The sequence below is a fragment of the Gallinula chloropus genome, assembly GCF_964237585.1.
Source record: "Gallinula chloropus genome assembly, chromosome: 2".
NCBI lineage: Eukaryota > Metazoa > Chordata > Aves > Gruiformes > Rallidae > Gallinula > Gallinula chloropus.
In genome coordinates this window covers 147605626-147619711 of record NC_140086.1, presented here as the reverse complement: position 1 = coordinate 147619711, position 14086 = coordinate 147605626, and positions in this window count along the sequence as shown.

Sequence of the window (14086 nt, the reverse complement as noted above, 5' to 3'; positions counted from 1 at the left end):
TGTATAAGCAGTAAACACAATGTATTGGTTTGGTTTTAAATAGAAGTGGCTGCCTACTTCTGAAAAGTGTTGGCTTCAGAGGTGTGGGAACTGAAGTGTTCTGTTCTGCAAAGGCTCTGAAAGGCCCTACGTGCCACTGCTCAGCTGCTCTTCAGCTCTAATCTGGAGGAGCCACCTGTAAGAATGGAAGTGAAGTTTGCTTTCCCTGACCTTTGTGCTGTTCTCTCACAGTGCCAAGAACAATGCAAGATGGTGATGGCAGGTGTTTTTTTAGGGTGTGAGGAGTTGTTATGTGCTGATGCATTGGCATCAGTGGGTGGTGTTTCTTGTTACTGACAATGTTGGAGAAAGGAGATGGAGGTTCTGTGCACCATTGATTCCAGTAGCCCAAATCTTGATACTTCATTCAAGAGTGATCTCATTAGTTTATTATCCTGCCACGGATAACTTTTTGGGGGAGGTCATAATCCTAGTTGTTGTATCTTGTGCATTTAATTCGCTGCTTTGTGAAACTCTCAGGCTGCCAGTAATTCTGTTTTGTTTAGCTGTGGTACTGTGCTTGCAACTCAGATACTCAGAAGTCTTCCCAGTAACTGACTGAAGTCTTGTGTATGCGTAACTGTGTGTGAGCTCAGTGAGGTTGTACTTGGAAGAAAACATAATGTAGGCAATAAACTGTAGCAGTTTGAGCCCTTAGTGTAATTCTCATGCATACCAGTGCCCATGCTTTGCTATATAAATAGACATTAGAGCAGTTGATGTGCATGTTGTTAACTCTGCTGCTGTACTAGTGAAAGATAGAAATAATATATGTCAATGAAAATGTCTTTCTAATTTTTCTCAGGAAGTCCTCTTGAATTTGATGACTTAGTGATAATTGGAATGCTGTCAGTATGCTGCTCAGTTCTTAATTGCATACTCTGTCATGTAATTGGGAACGTGGCTGTCAGGTATGCTTATTTTTGTTTTTGAACCCGGAGGTTCTTACTGGTATATTATTCAACACACAGAAAACCAGCCCTGGAATAAAGTATTTGTACAGTAGTCATGTGAAGAAAAAAAAAAGCAACATAAAGCAACCATGAGTGTGTAACTGAACAGGTGGAAGAAGATACTGCTGATATTTTGAAATTAGATTATTTCTTTGTCATTTTATCATGGCCTGCAGGTGATTTCCAGGTACCTGAGCTTCTGTAGGAAACCTCAGTTGAAGAAAGCTCACCTGAACACATCAGCTGAGTGTGTAAAGCACATGCAAGCATTCTAGGCTTCCTGTGCAACGAAGTGCAGCGGGGCAGTGCTTTGGTTACAGCTTTTTTCTAAACAGCTCGCTTTTGACTTTGTATTGTAACACTGATGAATATTTAGAATTAGTTGAAAGTGAGTACAACTGCACTGAAGCCTGTGTTCTGTCTAATAGGTTGTATAGGTCATCTTTCCTTTCTCTTTTCCTGTTTAATTTTTCTTCTGCTCAGATGAAGACAGTGAGGAATTGCACGTTATATTGTAATTAAAGGTAACCTGGTTTGAATTTACTTTGTGAAGTGCTTAGAATTTAACTGACCCGACTCTCCAATATAAATTTCACCTTTGCAGTGGAAAATACCCTGACTGGTAATGAATTTTCTGTTATGAAAAATATGTGGTTTCAGAGTCCTACACAAATTACCTCCTACTTTCATGTAGCAGGGATGTTAGAATACATAATTTGGTGCTGCTGATCTTGTTTGTGTGCATGTGTATGGATCTTCTCAGGGCTTAACTTCCAATGTTTGGATTTTGGGTGCTTCTAATGCACTGGATGCAGGGTGATGTGTGTAGCTGTGATGCAGGGAAGAACAGGACCTAATTTTAAATATTTAGTGCAGGGAAAGAAGCTATTTGATTTTAACAAGTTACTACTGAATTAAGGAGTAATTTGAATTAGGTGAATTTTTAAGCTTTCAGACAATGTAGTCAACTGTATTTTCATATTGAGAATTCTACCAGTTCTCTCCTTGAAGACATGTAAATTACTGTTATGACAAAATGCATAAATATGTCTAGGATTTGATAGTAATTAATTCATTTCATTTATCTGAGGTTAAGATTAAGTGCCTCAGTTTAAAACTGGCTATAAAAAGTAACAGGTAAACAAATTTAACACACATCAGGTGTAATAGCACATTTCCTAGATCTGCAGACACTTTGTTTTAAATGCAGTGGTTTCTCACTTCAACATTCACAAACTGAAGTTTAGTCACAGAGCACTTTTTGACTAGATTTTTCCGGGCAATTATGTCCCAGGCTTTCTTGAGTGACTTCAGCTATATATAACAAGCATTAAGTAGTGCTAAAATGTTGATTAGCACTCTCATAGTTATTTGTACCACTGGTGTGCAAAATGAATGAGTCTCTGAGTTTTCTTGGATTTGTCCTGGTTCAAAAGATGCTGTGTATCCACTAATGGGACAATCTCAGAACACATGCTCTTTGTGCAGCTCTCAGGATCTTTTTTCTTGATACTGGATTTGGTGGGCTAACTACCTGAGAGTTCCACAGCATTGACTTTAATATAGATTTGTATTGTGCATCAGCTTTTTTTGGTGGTCTACATTTCATCTTTGTATTTACACACACACATTGCATAAATATATATTTATATGTAAACATATGAACACTGATGTTTTTATAAGACTTGGTTACAGTCTTCATTCTTAGGTAAGTATTAAGCATGCATAAGATCTTCACATTATGGCAGTCTTTTGTACACTGACTATGTACTGCGTTTTAATTCCATCTGTCTGCTTCCTGTATATTTAGTAATGGTTACTGACTTGAAGCATATACTTTTCCTGTTGTTTATTCTTTAAATTATTTACATATTTTCATTCCTAGCATTCTGTATTGATGCTTTAGGGAGAAAGAAAGGTGAAACATGGAGAGAGATAGCAATGATGGAGAGGGAGAAGATGTGAGGATACTGTGGTAGTGCAGTAAGAGGTTTTAGAAATCAGTAATATAAAAGTTAATTTGAATAATCATTTATTTTGAATGTTCATTATTTAAGACCCATATATTGGTAAGCAGAATTAGGAAGTAGAGACATTATGTGCCAAAAGTAATGTTCTCTTGTGGATAAACATAATGGATTAATAGAAAAAAAGTATTTTGGAAAGGACTGTCTGAATCCACTCAAATGCCCAGCTCAGAACAGGGCTTCCTGCCTGGTTAGGTGAGGTTGTCCAGGGTCTTGCCTAGCTGAGTCTCGATCATGGGATGGATACTACACAGCCTTTTCCAGTGTTTGACCACATTCACTTTGTTGGTTTTTTGTGTTTGTGGGATTTTTTTTTCCTAATATCTCTCCTTCCCACAAGGCAGCTGGTCTGTAGCATACTGTCCTCTTGTGCAGCCCAAAGGACAGTTTCCCTCATACACCTGCCCTGTTTTAGGTACAGACAGCAGTAAGATTCCCACCTTACCTATCTCTTCCTACAGCTGAATTGAGTATGGCTCTGAGGAACCCAAACATGAGCACAACCTTGTAAGTGCAGAATAGGTGGGAGTATGCAGATCCCTCAGGTGGCTCTGGTATATATAAGGAAGCCTTTTTGGCCTTTCACATGCCCTGCTGCTTGCAGTTCCAAACTATCTTTGGTTTGCTAATTCTGACTACTGACCTCCAGGCAATGTTTCTGCCATCCTCCTGTTAGCTACTTCCTCTTTTACCTTGCCTGTGCTTCTTTTGTCTTGGAGCTCAGTTAGGACTACACTGTCCATTTGTATGTGCTTCTTCCACACCTGAATGTCAAAATGCTGGACCATTCTTGTACTTCGAAGAGGCTGACCTTGAATATCAACCAATTCTCCAGGGCACCCTTATGTTTCAGGTTGACCCTTTCACAGGGGTTGCACCAACTAACTTTCTGAATAAACTTGAAAGGTTTCCTCAACTCCAGAACTGCAGTTTTGCTGTCAACCTCAATTGTTTTTCTCAGGATCTTAAGATTCACCGTCTCTTACAGCTCAGGCTGCCATTGACTTCCACATTCCTCACCAGTTCTTGCTTTAGCTTCCCTCTCTTGTTTTGGAAGACTGTGTTAAATCATGACCATATTTTCCCTCTGATAATGTTTAAGCCTTATTATAAAATACTGGCAACATATAGTAGGATAGAATGTTGAAAAATTAGGCAGTACAACTACAGTTTCCTGTTCTTGGTAGGAAATAAGGTTTTTATGATCCAAATGTTAGAAGAGTTAAATACTCTCCTGCCTGCAGTTGCCTAAAATTGCTTGGCATAAAAGCTTGAAAATGTTATAGAAATGTTAGTGGAAACAAATTTTTTAGTTTGTAAAAGATGTGTATGAGGAAGGAAAGAGGAATAGGGGAGTTTGTTAGACTTCAGATTTGCTACTTGATAAAAAAGAATGCCTTCTGTTACACTGCCTCCTCAGAACATCTTGGTTTGAGCACTGCTTGTGAAGGGAAGTAGCAGACATCATGGGTAAAACTGCCATCTTTTGTTTAAAAAGTGAAATGGGCATGATTTATTTGTCTTAAATAGCTGAAAAAAGCAACTGTGAATTAAAGAGTTGTCACTGAAATTAGTAATTTCAGATTAGTTGAGAATCTCTACCACTGCAGTAAGCTAGTTGATGGACTGTTGGAACAGGTCATCTGCACAATCTCTTTTTGTTTCTGAATCATACCCATTGAGAAAAAAATAATTTGTTGTTTATCTGAAATAATTGAAACCAGTGCATGAATTCATATTTGTTAATGAATTTCAGGTGGCATTGTTTGTTCTGGAATGGGAAACAAAAAGATTGGGGAAATGGGGTGCTAATTCTCCCAGTTATACCTAATATTTAACAGTTCTGGTTTTTGTTTCTGGACTATTCCTACATTATTGAAATACCTCTTTCCAGAGTTGACAAAACATGTATCCAGTTTATGCAGATTCACCTGATCCATGTATCCAGTTTATGCAGATTCACTTGATTTTTCCTAAATAAAATAGGCAGTGATTTTTGAAGGGAAAAAGCCTGTAAACACTCTTGCTCTCTGCAATTTGTTAATGTTTACAGTAGTGTAACAAGCAGGATCCCAGGTGGCTGTTATTTCTGACCATTTACAGAATGCCTGCAAGTTCAGCGATGGAAATAACTTACTTCTTGTACTGACTGGTAAAAGAAGACAATTTCTGTCCCCCGTAGGTAAATACAGGAACAAAAGATGCCTGATGGGCTTAGCTAACATTAAGTTCTACTACCCAGTTTACCACATTTAGAGACTACTGTTTAGCAGATGAAGAAAAGTGGATTAAGTGCAGCGATAGGACATGCTGGGGTTTTTTCAGTGCGTGGAGCAAATGAAGCATCGAGACATTTTTAACATGCGTGATAAGTACTTTGCAGAATTTTTTGTGGTTCTGTCTATATTTTTAAGTCTTTTCATGTGTATGGTTTTATAGGATTATTCATCAAAATAGAGAACTTTTTAAAAGACACTTTATAATTTGAAAGGGGTTAGGAAACAGGCATATGCTGCATCTTTATTATATATGTGTTTCTTCTGTGTCAAAAGAGGTTCTCTTCCTGCGGTCTGGTCTGATACCCAAAGTAGTTTTGTGCTTTCTATGTGATCTGCTAAATGTATATATTATCTAAATCTCTCTTATTGGAGGCTTCTTTTAAAAATCCTTTAAAAAGAAATTTGCATCTCAGAAACTTAAAGCTCATTCTTCTGTCTGTATAAAATGAATTTGTTTTCCAGTCTGGATTTTCATCATCTTTAAATACAGAAGTTCTTATAGCTATTGCAGGGCATAGTATTTTGCAAATTCGTAAAAATTATGCTTTTTTGTGGTCTGAAATAGTGGGGAAAAGTAGTTACCTATTTATCTGTAAAGCTAAAGGTTATCAATGGAAATACATAATTTTTTAGGTTAATCAAAGGACTGTGGGCTTGAATGAAACTCTGTCACTGCCATTACATGTTTCTTTTTAAGGTTAATTCAGTTCAGACTTGTAGCGTGATCATTGACATTTACATGCTATGGATCATGAGGCCTGCATGCAGTAAGTGAATTCACACTGATCAGAAACATAGGAGAAAAGTGGGAAATGTCTTTGGCAGTTATCACCATTATTTTTTATCTCCCCTCTTCCATTTCAGTGCTCTAAAGAAAGTAGTTGGGCTGGATGAATGAATTTTTGATGCAGAAGATGATGCAGGTTGTTGGCATGTGCCCGGTGCATGTTTTCAAAAATACCAAGTTTACAATACATTTCATAAGTTATTCTACTATTGGTGAAAGTCAAATGGAATTTACAGAGATAATGTGATAGAAATAATATGCAGGGGTTTCTGCTTTGCTGTAAGGGAAGCAGTGATTTTCATTTTTACAGAAATGCATTTACTAATGTTCTTTCCATATTAAAACTCTTACCCAAATCTTTTTGGGATATCATGTTCTCTGTCCAGACTTGTATATTTCTGCTATTTCATGCTAATTTTTTGAGGTAAAGCGAATTGATAAAACCCCCTACAATTCACAATTTTGTAATGAAAATGACCCAAATAACTTGTATGTTAAAAGATTTTTAATGAGCATTTACTGGAGAACCTCTGTGAAATGTCACAACAAAACATTACAGACTTTTCTGTTTTCTTGTATATTAAACATTCTGTTGCCTGATTCAAGGGTCCTCATAATTCAGAAGACAAGTAGGGCGTGGTACAGGGCCAGTGTTTTAACTGACAAAATATACTGGAGGATTTTTATAAATGTGATTTAGATTCTATAAACATGAGTCGTTCCTTAAAACTCATTCTGTATCGAGTAAAGGAAATTTAGGAGAATAGAGTCTGTCGTGTGTAAGGGGAGTTTGTGTTGATTGATCAAGTGGCCACTGATCAATTTCTGAAGCTTCTCAAATACTTGTTCATACATATATAGATATATATGATGGTTTTCTGACAAATAAAAGCTACATTACTATGGTTAATTCTGTACAGGTTTTGTATCTGACTCATGTAGAATAAGTAGTGCAGATATGTTAGGAACTGTGACCTAACTTTGCATCTTAGGAGCCAAGAACAGGTTCTGCATGCACTTTAGCTTCAAAACAAGAGCAAACTTTAAAAGCATGCATTACTTAAGTATATGAATCTAACTTCACAATTGCTTGCTCATTTAGGTACTCACAGAGCAGTTCTTCTCTTAGGAAACATGATTTGTTTGGTTAAAACAAGGTAAGAAGGGGAGTGAAGTTAGTAATACAGAAGAATGGGGAGCTGATGATGGCATGCACTACATGGCTTGGAGACAGTTGGTTAAGGAGATAAAGATATTAATAAAAAATCTGTGGGCAGTAGAGTATAATAGAGTTCTTTAAATATAGAGGGTGTTCTTGAAGGATACAAAAAGCTTAGTAATGATACAATTCCAGTAACGGGCAAGGATGATAAATTTCTGCTGTGGAGAAAAAAGCATAAATATTCAATAAATATTATGTTCTGTATTCAGAAAGAGGCTGGATTATGCTTTTACATCTCACCTCCTCCATCATTAGTGATGGAAAGAACATATTATCACTGTACCAGCAACTATTAATGTTAAATATTTTTAAATCTGCTGCACTGACACCTACAGATCCTTTAAAAAAGCTTAGAAGCTGTATGAATTACTAATTTTGAGTTTTAACAAATCATGGAACAGTGGAGAAATTCTAGAAAGCTGAAGGGGAAGGAGAACTAATGTGCCCACATTTAGAGAGTATAATATGAACACCTTGAAAAGGCAGATACTAGTGTGCTGTCAGTGAAGATTTAAAGAAGAATTACATAATTAATGCTAATCAGAATGGGCAAGTCAGCCCCCAGCTTGTACTGCTGCATGGGTTACTAGGAAGGTCCTTGCATTTGCCTTTGCCCTTGTTGAATTTCACGGAGTCCTCATAGCTCTTTCTTCCAGCCTGTCTAGGCCCTTCTGAAGAGAGGCCCCGCTGTCCGGCTCCCGATTTCATGCCAGTTGCACACGTTCTAGAGTGCACTCTGCTGTGTCACCCGAGTCATTCATAACGACCTGCCCCGAGGTTTGATTCCAGAGGCATACCACTGGTAACTGGTTGTCAGTTGGACCTTTACCACTGATCACCATTGACCTTAAGGCTGCCTATCCAGGTGTTTTTCCATGCACCTTAACATCCCCTTTACAATATATACCTCAGCAACTTGACTGTGAGGGTACTGTGGGAGACCATGTCAAAGACCATCATAAAGTCAAGATGAACAACACCTGCTGCCCTCATTTTATCTATAGGACTAGTCATCACAGAAAGTAATTAGGTTAGTTTGGTATCATTTACCCTTAGTAAATCTGTGCTGGCTGTTCCTAGCTTCCTCCCTGTCCTTCTCTGTCATTGATGTGGCTGAAAATGCCTTCTGATTGACTTTGCTTCATAGCCATTCTGTAGATTGAGATTAGCCTCACTGACCTGTAGTTCCCCAGATCATCTTTCTTGCCTATCTTGAAGATGGGTGTGCTGTGTGCCATTTTCCAGTCTTTGGGAATCTTACTTGATGCCATGACTTTTAACAGATGAAAGAGTGCATCCTTGCAGTGCCACTGACCAGCTTTCTCAGGACTCTTCCTCCTTATCTTAAGTGTCCTTTTACTGAATCACATCTTCATCTACTGTTGGTAGCATTATGTTAGTACCTCAGGCTTTTCCATGCCCTCTCTCACTTTTCCTGTGCCTTTCTTTTGTTGCCAGTATACTTGTGGAATGAGAACATGTAGTGGTAGGACAACGAGTAATGACATTAGGCTGAAGGTAATCTTCAGACAAGATATAAGGAAGAAATTCTTCCCTGTGAGGGTGGTGAGGCCCTGGCACAGGCTGTCCAGGGCAGCTGTGGCTGCCCCCTCCCTGGCAGTGTTCAAGGCCAGGCTGGATGGGGCTTTGGACAACCTGGTCTAGTGGAGGGTGTCCCTGCCTATGGCAGGAGGTTGGGGCTAGATGAGCTTTAAGGTTCTTTCCAACCTAAACCATTCTGTGGTTCGGTGTTTCTAGTGCCACTATTAAAAAAATAAAATAAAATAGATGCTTGTCTATTTAATAACTGTAAGTTAGCAGAACTTCAATGTTAAAATTGAAAGACATGACATGAATTGAGCAGTATAGGTGTCCTGCAGCATGATTTTTATGGGAAATTAATGAAGAGGTATTGTGTGTCAAACCACAAAAGCCTAGTTGCTTTAAAAGCTTGGTCATGCTTAACTGTTTTTCTCTTGAAGTACTAATTCAGTTTGGTCTTGCTTAGTTTGAGATTTAACTGAATGAATTAGGAATACAAATATCCTGAGGAACAGAAGGCAAAGCTGGAGGCCCATAGAGAAAGAAGAATGTTCCCAGGGTTAGCATAGTCTGCACGCCACAGCTGGTTGCTGGACAGTGTCCAGGAATAACTTTGACATGTTTATTTCACATTTTTTCTCCATGAACATGTTTTGAGGACACTTCATTAAGTAAGTCTGATAGTCTTTGAAGTTGTGTGCCTTTAACGTTTTTTTTCAAACAATGTGGTGGATACAAAAATGAAAACTATATTGGCAAGGACTGTTTGCACATGAAGGCAACACAGAATAAGTGAGTGAAGGTAGTGAAGTGGGACAGATTAGACTTTGATTTATTCTGGTTTGTATGTTTATCTGTGTGAAGGTTTGGTTATAGGAAAGTATGTTTAATCAGTAACATTGTGCTGATGGGACAGAAATAAATCCTGCAGAGAAAAGTATAATTTAAGTTAGTCATGGAATATGGATATACATGTAGTCTTGCAAACATTGTCCTATATACAGGATAGTGAATGCATGGCTTGGCAGTCTGAACAACAGCTCCTGTTTTATGTTGCTTCTGGATGCTAATCAATCAAGCAGTGTCACCAAATCTAGATACAACTTGGAATATTTTTGTCTATTTAAATTTTACAATTGCTTTAAGAAATGTGTGTACACCAGATTGACTGGAAAACATACTCTGTTCTGTTCTGATTGTTCTTAAACTACATCTATCAGTCACTTTAGCCAGTTACGTCAGACCTCCAGGAGCTCCCAACCAAGGAACTGGGCCATTCTATGCAGGAGAAACCATTGAAGCAGTGACAGACCTTTCCCAGAAAATGAGAGGGATATGGTGGTTTGAGCAAAGAAGGTGGGCAAACAGCTGAACTTCTCTGCCAGGGTCTGTATTAAATAGTTTGGGCACAGCAGCAGCAAGGGGGGAGGAGGATCATGTTTGGGAAACATAGGATATAATTCACAGTTGGAATTTTAATGTTCAGAATTGTTAAGAAAACCCAACTACTGTATTTATGTCACTGTTTTTGAAAGTATATTTGTTTTTAAAGTTTGCTGGGCACTCAGCTATCCAGAAAAAAGGTCCTTAGCCCTGAAACACAGTCTATTAGCGATGGTAGAGCCAGAGTTTGGGGGTAGAATCAGTGTAGCACAAAACTAGTCAAAACAGTTCTAAGTAAACCATCTGATTAGTTGTCTGGTATATATATTTTTCAGTACTGGGCAATCTGCAAGGACCAGCTGTGCCTCACAACAGTTACACATTCTTAAGTGAATCATTTTTTTCTAGAATTTGGAGGTTATATATGAGTTCAGCTGAAGAAATTAGGCCTTTTCCTTCAACATAACAAACTAAGTATTTCAGTGTATAATTCTTATTAAAAGCTTTTTTTTTTTTGGTTGAGAGAAATTAGACCTTAGAACCAAGTATGCTTTGGTCTCAAGCAGTGGTCAGTGTTTCTTTTGGTTTGATTTTTTTTTTTTTTCTTCTTCCCTTTGGCACTAAAATCCTCTTTTTTATTTCTTTAACTCTGCCTTAGAAATGGGTGTGTTACAGGTGAGATTGGGGACTTTCTCTTAAAAGCCACTAATTGTAGTAGATTGGAATTTCAACATGTTGGAAGTACATACCATCTCTTGGAAGTACATACCATCTCAGCCTATTTATTTTTTGATCAGGCAGTCATAGGTTTATCTTCTCACTTTGTCTTTTACACCATGTAATAGTAAGCTCCTTTTATTTATATTTATAATTTTTAAAATTATTTTTACTTTTTTTCCAGTTCAGAGCTTGTTTTGCTTCAGCTTGAAGGGACATTGAAGTGGCTTTTTAAAAGGCAGTTTATTTTTTGTAGAGAGGGTATTGTTGCACAGAGATTACAAATATCAGAATGTAGCTTTCTGACTGAAAGCTGTCTAGTTGACTGTTTAAGAAACTCTGTAATGGAAATTCTTACAGGAACAACTATAGGTGATGCTCACTTTACTTATTCAGTACCATGGCAAAAATTAGTACTACACTCAAGTTTGCAACTATAAAGTCAGAAATAATTCCATGATTTGAGTCAGAATTGGCAGTTTGGTGTAGTTTTTTTGCTTTTTGTTAGCTGTTGGTTACCTTTCTTCTAATTAGAGCATTAACAACATGCCCAGATTTATTCAAATAATAAAAACCCTGTATAAAATCCTTCCTGAATAACACAGTAAGTTTTATCTTATTTCCATCCCCTGAGGGATGTGGGTTAGTGTCCAAAGAACCCAAAATGCCATAGTCAAAATAGAAGTAGTGATTAGGGATTGATTGTTTCTTATTTAGGCTTTATATAATTTAAGGGTCAGCTGTGATTCCATGAACACTTTAGTGCCACATTTCAAACTCAAGTCAGTAAGATTGTGCAGGTGAATGTATCATATTCTCAACTTAATCCTTAAATTACTAATGGAATTTTAAGGGCTGTGTTATCTGAGACATTCTAATACATTTTGACTCTGTGTAAGTTCTGAGGTATCAAATATCTCTAAAATATGTTAGGAACACCAAATTAAGAAAACAGAACACTTGCTCTCCTTTCAGCATTGCAGTCCTGGCTGATTATTTCTGTAGTCTAAATTGATAATTAACAGAGTCCTAAAACTTCATTTTCACTGGAAAACTGTTGTTATGTTACCAGTAATAGCTTATTCCTCAAATTTCAAAGTTGAAGTAGATGGAAAAAAGCAAGTAATACACAAGTAATGTTTTTTCAGCCTTTCACCATCTTTAATGATTTTGGTTGGTACCTTTGTTGTGCATTAACCTCATTCTACACTTTAGAACAACCTGTTGATCTGTAGTGTAAGAGCAATTTAATACACAGTAGATATGGCAGTTCATTGTAACTTATCTTCACTCTCTATTCAAATTCTCTTCAGTCTTTCAGCATAGTTTGAAATACAGGAATGTGTTTCTGAGTACTTCTTCAGCTAAATCTTAAAACCAAACTGGTGCACTATGACTCTGCTATGAATGACAATACATACTGCTAACAGAGTTGTGAGATACATAGTTTCTGTCTTGTGAAACTACATTGTTGAGAATTGTGGCAAAACTCCTTAGCAGTTTGGACCCAAGCAATAAGCTAGGGCTCAGTTTTGCCTAGAATGATCTCTGTGTGCGTGGAGAGGAACGGGAGTCGAAGGAATTGCACAGTTCGAATTTTAAAGTAAGTTCTACAATAGTGATGGCCAAGAAAGAGTGCTTCTGTTTCTTGATTTTTGCAAAATACTAAAAGTAATTTGAAATTAAACTGTAAGGACTATTGACAGCATAGAATTCATGCAGAATCTTACAAAAAGGAAATGAATAGTTTGTATTTTCCAGAACTATTGTTTCCAGCTGCCCTCAGAATCAGTAACAAAATGTAGCAATTTATACTGATTCCTTGTTTCAGAGTTACTTTCATAACAGTAACTGTATTCTAAAATCAGAAACTTTGACCTTGCAATGCAGAATAATGGCAAGGATGTGTAAAACAGATGTGGAACTTTACAGGACTTCAGTTCGTGGCATTCAAAGCAGTACTACCAAGAAGGTGTTTACTAAAGCAAAATTTAAAATGACACTTTGTCATTTGAAATTGGAAATTTTTTGGGAAAAAATATGTTATTTTTTGGCATTCCATGAATTGTCTACTACGAGGCATAATAATCTTTGTTCTTTTTTAGTTTTTCAGAATAGAGTTCTTTTCTCAAATGAAAAGTAGTTTGGGTTATTTACAGTTGTAATAACTTAGAATTTATTTAGTATTCATACTTTAAAAAAATGGAGAATCACTATTGCTCCTTCTTTAGCCTTCTCTTCTCTCAGACATCCTCTTGACAGTGTCAGCTTTTACAATTTTTTTTTTCTCAGGTCCTTGAATTTGCTTTATTAGAGAGAGTAATAGTGATAAATTACAGAGACTTTACGCTGGACTGTCTGCAATAGTAGAAAATGTGTGCAACATCCTTGTTTCGTGCAGTGGATGTACTGATCTCTCTTCATACAATTAAAACCCCTTAGAGGCTGGTTTCAAAAGATTTACCTCCTCAAGAAAAACAATCACTTTTCATTTGCTAGTTATTTTAAGCCAAACACCCTATGTTGTTTCATAACCAAGCTTTTATTATCAGCACCATGTTATTAAAAGTAGCCTAGAACCTGTCATGTAGGCACAGTTCCACTCTGACAGATGGGCATAGCGTAGGCATGCCAGCCAACCATTCTATACATCACCCAACAGAGTGTGAAGGGACGAAATCTTGTCCAGGATTAGCACCGTGGCATTCAGTGTAAGGCCTGAAGTTCAGGAAATGTGCTTAGACTGGGCCATCTCATAGGATGACCAAAAATTTAAAAATAGCCAAGGCTTTTGGTTCTGCTGGGTTTGTGCTGGGAAAAGTGACCACTTCCAATAAGGCTTCTGTTTCTTTTTGGCTGTCTGCTGAAATTACCTGATGGGCTCAGCCAAAAAGAGTTCTGCCATGGACACACATTTCTCACTGATTAATTACCTAAGTATCGAAGCATAAGCAGTGTGTCATTTCTTTCCTAAGAAATCTGGTTTTTTGTGGCCATGTGTGTATCTTTTTCAATATAAATTAGGAGGATTGGGATCTACTGATGTAGGATAAAATACTAGTGTGAACATACAATTTTAAATAAAAAACTTTGACTAAGAATAAATCAGGCTCCTGTGACTGAAGATTTGGATAGTG